At 38.2% G+C, this 12,733-nt stretch overlaps 1 protein-coding gene across 12 annotated transcripts in view; it reads right to left on the reverse strand.

Moving 5' to 3' along the window:
- The window catches only part of LOC106623764 (RNA-binding protein MEX3B), a 680,038-nt gene extending 667,844 nt beyond the window's left edge, over positions 1–12,194 (reverse strand). For 5 of the 12 annotated variants that reach the window (XR_011397399.1, XR_011397398.1, XR_011397400.1 and 2 more), the window contains exon 1: positions 11,794–12,153. The gene's annotated coding sequence lies outside the window, so the exon portion shown is untranslated. Of the gene's footprint in view, positions 1–11,793 lie in introns of all 12 variants that reach the window. The other 7 variants (XR_011397409.1, XR_011397403.1, XR_011397407.1 and 4 more) reach the window with 7 other exon arrangements.
- Between the last annotated feature and the right edge of the window lie 539 nt (positions 12,195–12,733).

Here is a 12,733-nt window from a genome sequence, read left to right on the forward strand (position 1 = left end):
TTTTGACCCCGAAACAGTACGGATGAATGCCGACCGTTCAGGTAGTTCATGGTCCACCGGATCAGCCCTGGAGGGAGCGTAGATTGTTCGATGTCCTCAAGTAGCGTTGTGTGGTTGGCTGTGTCGAATACTTTCGTGGTGGTGCTGTGCACTTTACGGATGCCATGCTGATGTTCTGCTAGACTAAGGTGGTGAGTAAACGTTGGGAGTAACAAGGCTTCAAGTGTCTTCACTACTGGGGAAAGAAGACTTATCGGACGATAAGACTCCCTTTTGTTGGCGGGTTTCCCAGGCTTCAGTAGTAGGACCACTGTTCCGATTTTCCACACATCGGGTATTTAAAGAGTGGCCATCGACAAGTTGAGGACCTTGGTGAGGTAGCTTACTCCAGTCGAGCCTAGATGTTTTAGCATCAGCATCTTATTCCTTCAGGGCCAATGGATTTGGACGATTTGGCCTTTGTGATGGCACTCTGAACCTCCCAATCGGTGAAATTAAATGGTGCGCAGTCTTTTGGCATTTTGCGCAGCCGTCCCGTAACACATCGTTTAGATTAGATAAGATTAATTTTGAGGTGTGCACCGCGACCTACGGTCTATTGTGCCCTCCCCTAAGTCATCCCTTGTCAGTCGAAGGGTGCAGTGTAAACTGCCGGCTAAAATAGCTCGCGCACTTCTTAGGGTCCGAGGAGGCATGGTCATCGAATTGAATTTCAGCCCGATCATCATGTTTCCTCGGATTTGACAGGGTCTTGACAGTAGTCCAAACCTTACTTTCACCGGTGGAGAGGTTGCAGGACTTCAGGTGCTCTATCCATTTTGTCCGCTTATGATGATTTACCATTTGCCGAATCTCTAAATTGAGATCCCTTATTCGGGGATCACAGGAATCGGCATGGCGTAAGGTGTCGCGCTCGTTAGCTAATACAGCTGCTTCGGCTGGGAAATTAAGGCGGAGTTCCGCGATTCTTCCCGCCGATATGAAGCGAACAGCAGCAGCAGCGATCACCTTGTGGACCGTTCCCACGACAGTCGGGTCTACGTAACCGGAACAGACCCGTATTTATTCCGGCCAAGGACTGTCAACTCGGCAGAATTCTGCCGCTACAAAAACAATCACCTTGCGGATTTGACGCTCGCCAACGATGACGTCCGTAGGAATGGGTAGTGCGGTGAAGGTGCTCAGGTGCGAGAGTTAGCTTATTTCGCAAGGTTATGCTATTTATCAGAACACCACTAGCGATGGTAATATCTGGCGAGCTATTACAGGTACCCATAATTCTGGTGGGGGCTTCGTCATTCATTGTGCAGAATGTCGTATCGTCAATCTGTTTTTACCACGAAGTAGCGCATCTATGGGGGGATGTATATATTAAATACTAGAAGACCCCGGCCACACCTTGCTGTGGCTAAGGTATAATTAAATTATATTGAGTAAGCAATTTAGTTTAGTAAAATGTTATTATCAAAACTAATTTCAGCATTTTTGCTGTCTATATAGCTCAATTACCGAGCCAGTTATGATTTAAATAATTATTTTGTACGACTGGGAAAATACGGGCAATTAATTAATTTTGTCCGTGTACAATAGTGCTGAAATTGGAAGTTTAGGGCATTTCGTATTTGGTTGCAGTTAGTATATGAAATCTAACTCCTATTATATTATATTAAATACTTACATAAAAATGAAATCACTGGTATTATTAATATTACCGTCAAAGTCGGTACATTTAACTGTGGCGAGTAATTTTCAAAAATTAGTAAATTAGTGCGATAGAATTTAATTAAGTAACCACATTTCCGAACAAACGATGCTCTTTCAATATATAGTCTATGGCTGTGAATGACTATGACATTCGTTACGCGCGTTTTTTAAAATATGCAAAATTAAATGTATTTTTCAATTTTTCTGAGACATTTTCTTAATAGAAATAAGTAAGAACCTTCTACAGAGTATTAGAAAACTACAAAAATCAAAACAGCCAAGTCGGTCTAGCCGTTCTCAAGTTATGGCGAGACAAAGGGAAACGGGTTTCATTTTATATATATAGATTTCGAGCTCGACATCGCCTGATCGGACAGCTATACTCTGACATTCAAGGGTAGTGTCCCTGCGGTCGATGTCAACATCGATTAGGCGATGGTTGGTAAGAATGGGAGTCATGCTGTCTGTGTGTGTCCTTAGGGCCGTGGAGGTCATATCTTGGCCACTCGACTGGAGTGGAGGCGCAGTGTGCGAACATGGTGCAGGTTGCACAGCCGTTGAGGCAGATGTCGCAGTATTGCGTTGACAGCATGGGGCCACGTTACTCATGGTCCACTCCCTGTGTCTTAAGGCCTGAGCAGGTCTTAAGATGGCTCCATCCACTGCATGTATTGCACCTAACCGAGGTGGAGTTTGGATGGAGCCTTCTAGCGCAAACGCAGCAGTAAAATCCACGGGGTCCGGGTTGGACTCGATGCCAGCACGGGTCAGGAGGATACGGAGCAACCCTGCTGCTAGGCGTTGCTCCAATGACGACTAACTTAACCTAGAACTTACCGATCCAAACAGGGTTAGATCGCCGAAATAACAGCCCTTGGCCGGATAAAATCCGGGTCAATTCCGGTAACGTAGAACCGGCTGTTGTGGGAATTGGCATTAAAATTGAATTTAAAGATCGTCTCCGCGAGCTACAATTAAATCGGCCAATTGTGTCAACAGCTTCTGCCAAGGTAAAACCTCCATCCTTTGATGGCATTGTTCTGTTCCACGTTTTTAAGCTTCAATTCAAAAAGACGGCATCTTCAAATAATTGGAACGCTGAAGATAAAGTAGCTGCATTGTTCGTTGCATTAAAAGGATCTGCAGCGGAGATATTACAGACCATTCTAAACTGCGAGGCGAGTAGTTATGAAACGTTGATGGGTGCATTATAAAGACGGTATGATAGTGAGCACAGGAAGCAGATCTTTTAAATCAAGTTGCGAAATCGCCGCTAGAAAGCCAATGAGTCTCTGCAGGATTTTTCTACAGAGTTTGAGAGGTTAGCTCACTTAGCTTATGCACATAAATCCATGGAATACATTAAGGACACAAAAATTCAGACTTTCGTCAATGGTATACTAGATAACACTACACACTTCGCTGCGTTAGCATGTCCAAAATTGACGTTCGCAGAAACCGTTTCGTATGCTCTGACACAGGAAACTGCATCTCTGCTTTGCAATCAAACATTTAAAGCTCACAAAGTAGAAATAGAGGAACACACTTGGGTGAACAAATTTCTTGAAAAAATAGACAACACGCAGAAAGCGCTAGAAAATCTACTGAAGCGCATAAGAGAAATGATGGTGTGCTTAAATGCTTCAACTGCGGAAAAAGTGGCCATATTGCACGCAACTGTAACCAGCCCAATAATTCAGTTGGACGTAAACGCTAAACTGAGGAAGGTCAAGCAAATGGGAAATCAAAGCAATCCTTAAACTAAAATGCCCTGTAATCTCCATTTCACAAATAAGCAGGAATACGAGTAACGTTACCGTTATTGGATGTGTAGACGGTAAAGCGCATACTGACTGTGGATACGGGCGCATCACATTCCATAATTCGCTCTTATCTGGTTAAGAAAGAAGTGCGACCGTTAACTGGGGCAAAGTTGCGTACTGCAACTGGAGAAGATACCCTAGTTCTCGGCAAGGTAACGTGCGAGATCGTAATTGGAAAGGCAGCCGTGTTACACAAATTTTATAGTGGCAGATATCGTTGACGAAGTCATAATTGCAGTAGACTTTCTGGCGAATCAAGGAATCAAAATTGACAGGAAAAACAGGATTATGTCCTATAGAAATATGGAAGTACCACTTATTTTCGGTTACGATAATAAGTACAACGTTAGACGAGTGATAACAGCAGAGAGCCAGCAGATTCTACCATCAGAAGCAGTTATTTGGGCAAAAATAGATGGAGACTATGGGCCAAACAAGTGGTGGATTGTTGAGGCCACAAAAGAACTTACTCCAAACTTACTTGTAGGCTAAACCCTGACTATGACAGGACAAAATAAACGTGTTCCAGTCAGAGTACTTTATGAGTGCAAGTTACAAATCAAACTCTCCAAAGGAGCTATATTAGGGTAGTGTTAAGAGATTGAGGCCGTGATACATTGCGAAATAGGTCTTGAGGAAGATTCCATGGACGAAAACGACATATCGAACGAAATAAACGGATGGACCGAGGAACCAGAGGCAAACCATCAAAATAAGGCTAAACAACTTCTTCTCAGATATTCATCCATATTCGATAAAGACAATGCCAAAATAGGAAGAACCAAAGTTGTGAGACATTTTATTAACACAGAGAGTCCGTGGAGCTCACCTGTAGTACTTGTGAAGAAAAAAGATGGCAACATGAGATTTTGTGTGGACTATAGAAGGTTGAATGATGTAACGAAGAAAGACAGTTATCCACTACCTAGAATCGATGACATACTGGACTAGTTATCACAAAATGGTTCTCAACACTTGATTTAAAAAGTGGTTATTGCTTCGATGAACACCTTAAGAACTTGGAAGAGGAGAAGAACAACGGATAGCTAGCGCTGGTCTGAAACTGAGTCCAAAACAATGTTCCCTTTTCAAAAAGGAAGTAAGCTACTTAGGACACAAAGTGACAACGGAGGGCATTTGCACAGCTAATGAAAAGATCGAGGCAGTAAGAGATCGGCCCGCTCCTAAAAATTTACATGAATTGCGGAGTTTCTTTGGACTGTGTACTTATTATAGACGATTCGTCCCAAATTTTGCCAGCGTAGCTAGTAGCCTCCATGAACTCACGAAAAATAACAGAGTTTTTGAATGGAATAAAGAACAGGAAGTGGCTTTCCAAACTCTGAAGAAACGGTTAAGTACTGCGCCAATGTTAGCATACCCGGTCCGGAGGGAATTACTGGCGTTGGTGAAGTGCATCAAACATTTTCATATGTACCTTTATGGCCAGCGATTTCGGGTGAGGACAGATCATGCAGCATTAAAATGGCTTCTACAATTCAGGAACCCAGAAGGACAGTTGGCACGGTGGATTGAGAGACTCCAAAGTTACGACTTCTCTATAGAACATCGCAAAGGTAGTAGTCATGGAAATGCTGATGCCATGTCCCGCCGTCCCTGTAATCTGGAATGCAGACATTGCTCAAAAGCTGAGGTCAAAGAAACCAATATAGATGTCCGATTAATGACTATAATATCAGACTGGGATCCGGAGAATTTACGGAAATGTCAGCAAGAGGATCCAGATTTGAAAAGTGTAATACACGGATTGGAGATGAATAAACGTCCAACGAGAGAAATAGCTGCAGAAAGCCCAGTCGCAAAGGCTTATTGGGCACAATGGAATAGTCTGAAGTTACTGTCTGGCTGCTTGCATCACGTATGGGAAAGCGAAGATGGGCAAAGTTCACCAGCTCTGATGATTGTTCTAAAAGTAAGAATTCATGAAGTTCTCAACGAGCTGCACAACGGTCCAAGTGGAGGACACATGGGTATCACTTAAACCTTGGAGAAATTAAAACAAAGATTTTATTGGGTTGGTTGTCGTCAATCAGTTACGGAGTGGATCGCCAATTGTGTCGAGTGCTTTGCTTCTAAAGGGCCGCGGTCCAGGAGTCATGGTCAGATAAAGCAGTACAATTCAGGTGCGCCGTTTGAGCGAGTAGCCATGGATGTAGCTGGTCCATTTCATATCAGTAAATTAGGAAACAGATATGTTTTGGTAGTCATAGACTATTTCAGCAAATGGCCAGAGGTATACGCAATTCCTAACCAAGAGGCAGGAACAGTAGCGGATGTATTCATCTACAATTGGGTATCGAGATATGGTGTTCCAATAGAATTACATTCTGACCAAGGGAGAAATTTGGAATCAGCTCTAATACAGGAGACTTGCCAGAAGCTGGGTATTCGGAAAACCCGTACAACTGCACTACATCTGCAGTCCGATGGCATGGTAGAACGATTCAATCGAACTTTGGAAAACATTTGAGGAAAGTTGTGGACAAGTATCAAAAAGATTGGGATACCCATATATCCTTGTTCCTGATGGCTAATCGGTCTGCTGTACATGAAACAACGGAGTAGACTCCAGCAAGGGTAATTTTTGGTAATGATCTTCGACTACCGATTGATTTAAAATTTGGAATTAACGCCAACGGAGGAAGGAATACTAAGGAACTCAATAGCATCCTAGAAGACGAGATGAGGGATATACATGCTATGGTGAGACAGCGCACCAAAATTATGAGCGATAAGATGAAAGCAAAATACGACAAGGCAATAAACTCTAAAGGTTTTATTGAAGGCGATTGGGTATTGTTATATAACCCACAACGAAAGAAAGGGTTATCTCCCAAATTACAGTGTAATTGGGAAGGACCATACCAGGTTATTAAACGACTCAATGATGTAGTGTATCGCATACAGACCATTGGAAGACCAAGGAATAAAATGAAGGTGGTTCATCTGGAACGGCTTGCAGCGTTTGGTACCGCAAATATGTCTAATCGGGACGATCAGACTTAGGTAGAGGACAGTGTGGCGAACACGAATACCAGAACAAATCAGAATCGACGATAAACTGCCAGAAGCAACTAGACAGTGAATTCGTAGTTGCCAGAATGTTCTAGTAGCGAACTTTTGTTAAAAATTTACTATATAAGGGCTGCCGGTTTGTGCAGCAGATACAGTTCTAATTAAAGTGTTGCCATGTAAAAAACAATTAAGCTATAAGCAATAAGTTGTAAACTCATATATCGAGCAATAAGTGTTAAGTTGTTGATATAAAGATAAGTGTATAGCCATTAAATTGGGACTTTAATTTAACAATCCAGTGATCGCACGCAAGAGTGAGTTACAGGTAGACGATTTATCGTGAAATCCGTTACAATATTTAGTGTTGCCACAGCAAATATTTTTTTTTATTTCCGAAATGTCCTACCAGAACCACCGAATTTTCTTTAATGTCAAGTTTATTTAAAGCTGTGTGCCAATCAATAATTTTTTTCACTGTTTTGAACAGAGGTGAACACATTTGCTAGAGTGTAAAAAATTTATATATTCCTGTGCCAAATGGAAAGTAATATTTTGCACATCGATTTCAAAACATACACAATTACGACGATTTTCTTGATATTAACATTATTATATATATTTGTAATTTATTACTTGAGAATCTTAGACAACGTACTAGCCTGCTACTATGCGACTTGCCTTAAATATTTACTTTTTAATTAATCTTTTGACAATACTTTTTATTCATTCGAAAAATCTTTCTTTTAGTATAATCTAGCACCCCGTTTATAAAACTTGCGCAAGTTTCATCTTTTCTGAAAAGTCAAATTCAAATTCCTGAAATTTGGAAATTCTGTTTAAAAACATGCTTATTTTAAAACCCTCTTAGATGTTCAAATAATCACGTCAAGCATTACACATGGGTTCGTGTCTTGCCCGCAAACGTTCAACTCAATACGTCAATCATCATTGTGTATTTGCACTCTCAGCGCTTGGTTGCAATGTCGTCATCGGAAGATAACTTAATTTTATAAGCGTCTCCTGCAGTTTTATTGCAAAAAAAACAATAAAACAAATAGGAAAAAGAAGAAAAATAGTTCGATCATCATTGTGTATTTGCACTCACAGCGCTTGGTTGCAATGTCGTCATCGGAAGATAACTTAATTTTATTAGCGTCTCCTGCAGTTTTATTGCAAAAAAAAACAATAAAACAAATAGGAAAAAGAAGAAAAATAGTTAAATGAGAGTGTGGTACCTACCACCTCAACAGTTTAGACCTAAAATATTTTTAGACGAACTGAAATTATTAAGCGAAAGAGATTATGATAACTTTTCGCGAAAGGGTTAATAAACCTTCAATGAACTTTTAAATATGGTCAAACCACCAATAGAAAAACAGGACAAAGTAATGCGAGAAGCTGTTGCGCCAAATATGCGATTGGTAGTAACTTAGATATTGGACTTAAGTAACTTAATCTGATAATAACTATCAATAGATCGATAATTCATAAGTTAAAGATTTTAAGTAAACAAGAGTTCAATAAATTTTAACATCACCCAAACAATATGTATAATAATTATTTTGTTTCGTCCGCAACTTGTTCATCTTTCAACTGGAGTGGAGAACATCAAATTAGCGGCCGTTAAATTAATACATCAAAAATTTTCAATATTCATCAAGCAAAGCCGGCAATAAGTGTAGCTGACAAAACCCGACGACACCAACATACTTAAAACGTTGATGGAATTATTTGACCGTCTTCAAGGGCCGTCAGAGTCAGAGATCATTTGTTGTATTATAACTCGACGTATATATATCTATTGTAAAGCGGACCATGCTCTTTCATTGGCGACCATTATACGTTCTATATATGTTGACCGCGATTACGGTTTACGAAATTTTTGAACGATTAGTATTCAATATTGATGAATTGCGATCCTTATCACCATGTTAAATAAATCCTTGCTGAGCTGCAATGTCCGGTGTAGAACGCGACAAGTAGCCGAAATTTATTTCTCGGGAGATTGATTACGGTTTTAAACCGTTTGAGGTCATAACCCGCCCATCAGCAACCTGGCATGGCGCATGCCTTGGAGATGTTGCCAATGTCTCTCTCTCTCCCTGCATGCTCTTTCCTCTTTACGGAGCAAAGAGGATTCTAACATCACAATAAATATTGAAAGTGTGACAGTCGCCATTGAAAAATTCTTAGTCAAATGAAATGTTTCTGCTACTTTATAACAAAATTAGATGTACATTAAGATCTGTAAATCAACTACAAATATTATATATTCTTTTTATTTACTTCTTAAATAATAAAATACTGGGGAAACTTTAGTATACCATACCCCGATTTCAGGGTTAAGAGGGGTAGGGTATGTGTAAGTATATAAATAATAAAATAAGACGATTTAAAAAAACAAAAAAGGAAGGTCTAAGTTCGGATGTAACCGAACATTTTATACTCTCGCAAAGTCAAATGGTATACTCGTTTGAGATTTCTTTGTGGATTGACTGATATTTTCGGTAGAAGGTCAACTATAGGCACTGGGGTCCACATATTTAGTACTTAGGGGCTTGAACAGTTTTGGTTCGATTTAGACAATTTTTGGTTACAAGGTAGCATACTTTAAACGTATTATTCACGCAAAGTTTTACCCCGATATAATCATTGTTGCTTGATATGCATAGTGGAAAGTGAAAGAATCAGATGGAATTGAAAATGGTGTTATATGGGAAATAGGCGTGGTTGTAGTCCGATTTCGCCCATTTTCGCACTATAACATAGAAATATGAAAAGAACGTTATGCACCGAATTTGGTTTAGCGGATCCCAAGATATGGGTTTTCACCTAAAAGTGGGCGGTGTCAAGCCCACTGACTAATTTTGAAAGCGGATCCTATAAAGTCATTTCATACCATCCCAGAGATAAAATTTTATGTCTCTGGCGTGTTTAGTGCTTGGTTTATCACGCTTTTAGTATTTTTTAACAGTACCGTTATATGGGGAGCGGGCGGAGTTGCCACCCGATTTAAACTAGTTTCACAGTGTAGGTAGAGGTTCTAAAAACATTTGCTTTCAGTGAATTTTGTTATTATAGAATTAGCGGTTTAGGAGATAAGCACATTAAACCTATTAGGGGTAGGACCACGCCCACTTTAAAAAATTTTAACTGCAGATGCCCCTCTTTAATGTGATCCTGTGTACCAAATAACAGTCTTGTATCTTATTGCGAAGCTTAGTTATGGCAATTTATTTGTTTTTGAATAATGGCGTTTTGTGGGCGTGCCAGTGGTCCGATTACGCCCATCTGCAATACCAACCGTCTCACGGTACCAAGAAACATGTCCACCAAATGAAGATATTTAAATTTTTACTCAAGTTAGAGCTTGCGCGGATGGACGGACGGACAGTCACCCGTATTTCAACTCGTCTCTTATCGTTTATATATATATACATAACCCTATATCTAACTCGATTAGTTTTAGGTGATACAAACAACCGTTAGGTGAACAAAACTATTATACTCTGTAGCAACAGGTTGCGAGAGTATAAAAATCATTTTAGGGGCCTCGGGTCGGCTTTAGTATAACGTCCCAGGCTTTCGGGGATAAAATGGGTATGGGCGGATAGAAGAGATCCTCCAAATCAAGAATATATATAGATATAGCCGCGGGAAACCTGCAGTTTTCGAGATATTTGGGTTTAAAGTTCAAAATTTCGACTATTTAAAGTACGCATTTTTTCGATTTCAAATGAATTATACACTTATATTTTCCACTTTTATATCCACTAACACTTCACTTATTCGTTTGTAAACATTTATTTTACATTATATAGTGCCAAAAATAATTCAATTCAATAATTAAATTATTGTTAAATTCTATTAATTCTGACAATAACACAAGGGTTGCAAAATTTCAAATAACCAGTGTTACCTTATCGACATCTTTTGTAATTGAACTGAAAGAAATTAAAACAGATAATAAACCAAATACAGGAATCCAAAACCTAGAGAAATAAACTATTACAAAGCATTGATGTTAAGTATTATGTTATACCCTCTATGATAATATTACTTGTTCTTGTAGAACTTCTTCTTGCGACTTCTATCCACTAACACTTGACTAATTCGTTTTTAGAATTTTTTTTATATTAGATGCTGCCAAAATAGCTTTATTTCAATATTTGAATCATTCTTCAATTTTATTAATTTTGACAATAACAAAATGGTTGTGAATGTCAAAACATCAGTGTTGCCATACTAATATATTTTGTAAACGAAGAAAAATAAAATAAACAGAGAGATTGTACCCTAGATACAGGAAACAACGCAAAAAGGAGTTCTGCGCAAAAAAACCTTGATACACCCCGGTGTTGGACCGACCAGGGTTATTTTTTTAAAGCGCGGCCGCCAACGCAAAAAGCAATTCTGCGCGAAAAATATTTTGATACACCCCGGTGTTGGACCGACCAGGGTTATTTTTTTTTGAAGCGCGGCCGAAGGCCGCCAACGCAAAAAGAAGTTCTACAAGAAAAAAGTAATATTGTCATAGAGGGTATAACATAATACTTAACATCAATGCTTTGTAATAGTTTATTTCTCTAGGTTTTGGATTCCTGTATTTGGGGTATTATCTGTTTTAATTTCTTTCAGTTCAATTACAAAAGATGTCGATAAGGTAACACTGGTTATTTGAAATTTTGCAACCCTTTTGTTATTGTCAGAATCAATAGAATTTAACAATAATTTAATTATTGAATTAAACTATTTTTGCACTATATAATGTAAAATAAATGTGTACAAACGAATTAGTGAAGTGTTAGTGGATATAAAAGTGGAAAATATAAGTGTATAACTTATTCGAAATGGGAAAAATGCGTACTTTAAATAGTCAAAATTTTGAACTTTAAACCCAAATATCTCGAAAACTATAAGTTTCCCGGGGCTATATCTATATATATTCTTGATCTGGAGGATCTCCTCTATCCGCCCATACCAATTTTATCCCCGAAAGCGTGGGACATTATACTAAAGTTTTCCCTATTTTTAATGTAAACGCGCCCGCATTTCATCAGTATTTTTGCGATATATTTGGATTGACATTTTAACACCCTCAATCCAAGATACCATTTAAGCGATTTTAAAACCATATACATAAGTATGTATAACTTTGCCCGGTAATGCAACTATAATACAACACATTTTTCATTTACAAATAATTAAATTTATGTTTACGTAAACTTACTTATGATAACGTGAATTAATTTATTAGATACTGTAGTATAACTTCAATGTAATATGTATAAAAACCACTTTTACAGTAAACATTACTTTCTTGTTAACAGCCTACAACCAATGCCACTTAAAAACAAACTGTCCAGAATACCAATAAAAACGAACCAAACAATATATCGATAATTAACCAAAGTGTGTATAATATTTAGTGTTGCCACAGCAAATACTTTTTTTTACCGAAATTTCCTACCAGAACCACCGAAACATATCAATTTTCTTTAATGACAAGTTTCTTTAAAGTTGTGTGCCAATCAGTAATTTTTATCACTATTTCGAATAGGTGTGAACAAATTTGCTAGAGTGTAAAAATATTTATATATTCCTGTGCCAAATGAAATGTAATATTTTGCAAATCAATTTCAAAACATACACAATTTCGACACTTTTGTTGATATTTGCATTATTATATATATTTATAATTTATTACTTGAGAATCTTAGACAACATACCAGCTTTATGCTATGCAACTTGCGCAAAATATTTACTTTGTAATTAATCTTTTGACAATATTTTTAATATTCACTCGAAAAATCTTTCTTTTAGTATAATCTAGCACCCCGTTTATAAAACTTGCGCAAGTTTCATCTTTTCTGAAAAGTCAAATTCAAATTCCTGAAATTTGGAAATTCTGTTTAAAAACATGCTTATTTTAAAACCCTCTTAGATGTTCAAATAATCACGTCAAGCATTACACATGGGTTCGTGTCTTGCCCGCAAACGTTCAACTCAATACGTCGATCATCATTGTGTATTTGCACTCACAGCGCTTGGTTGCAATGTCGTCATCGGAAGATAACTTAATTTTATAAGCGTCTCCTGCAGTTTTATTGCAAAAAAAAAACAATAAAACAAATAGGAAAAAGAAGAAAAATAGTTCGATCATCATTGTG

Source organism: Bactrocera oleae, chromosome X (genome assembly GCF_042242935.1).
Source record: "Bactrocera oleae isolate idBacOlea1 chromosome X, idBacOlea1, whole genome shotgun sequence".
In the NCBI taxonomy this organism is placed as follows: domain Eukaryota; kingdom Metazoa; phylum Arthropoda; class Insecta; order Diptera; family Tephritidae; genus Bactrocera; species Bactrocera oleae.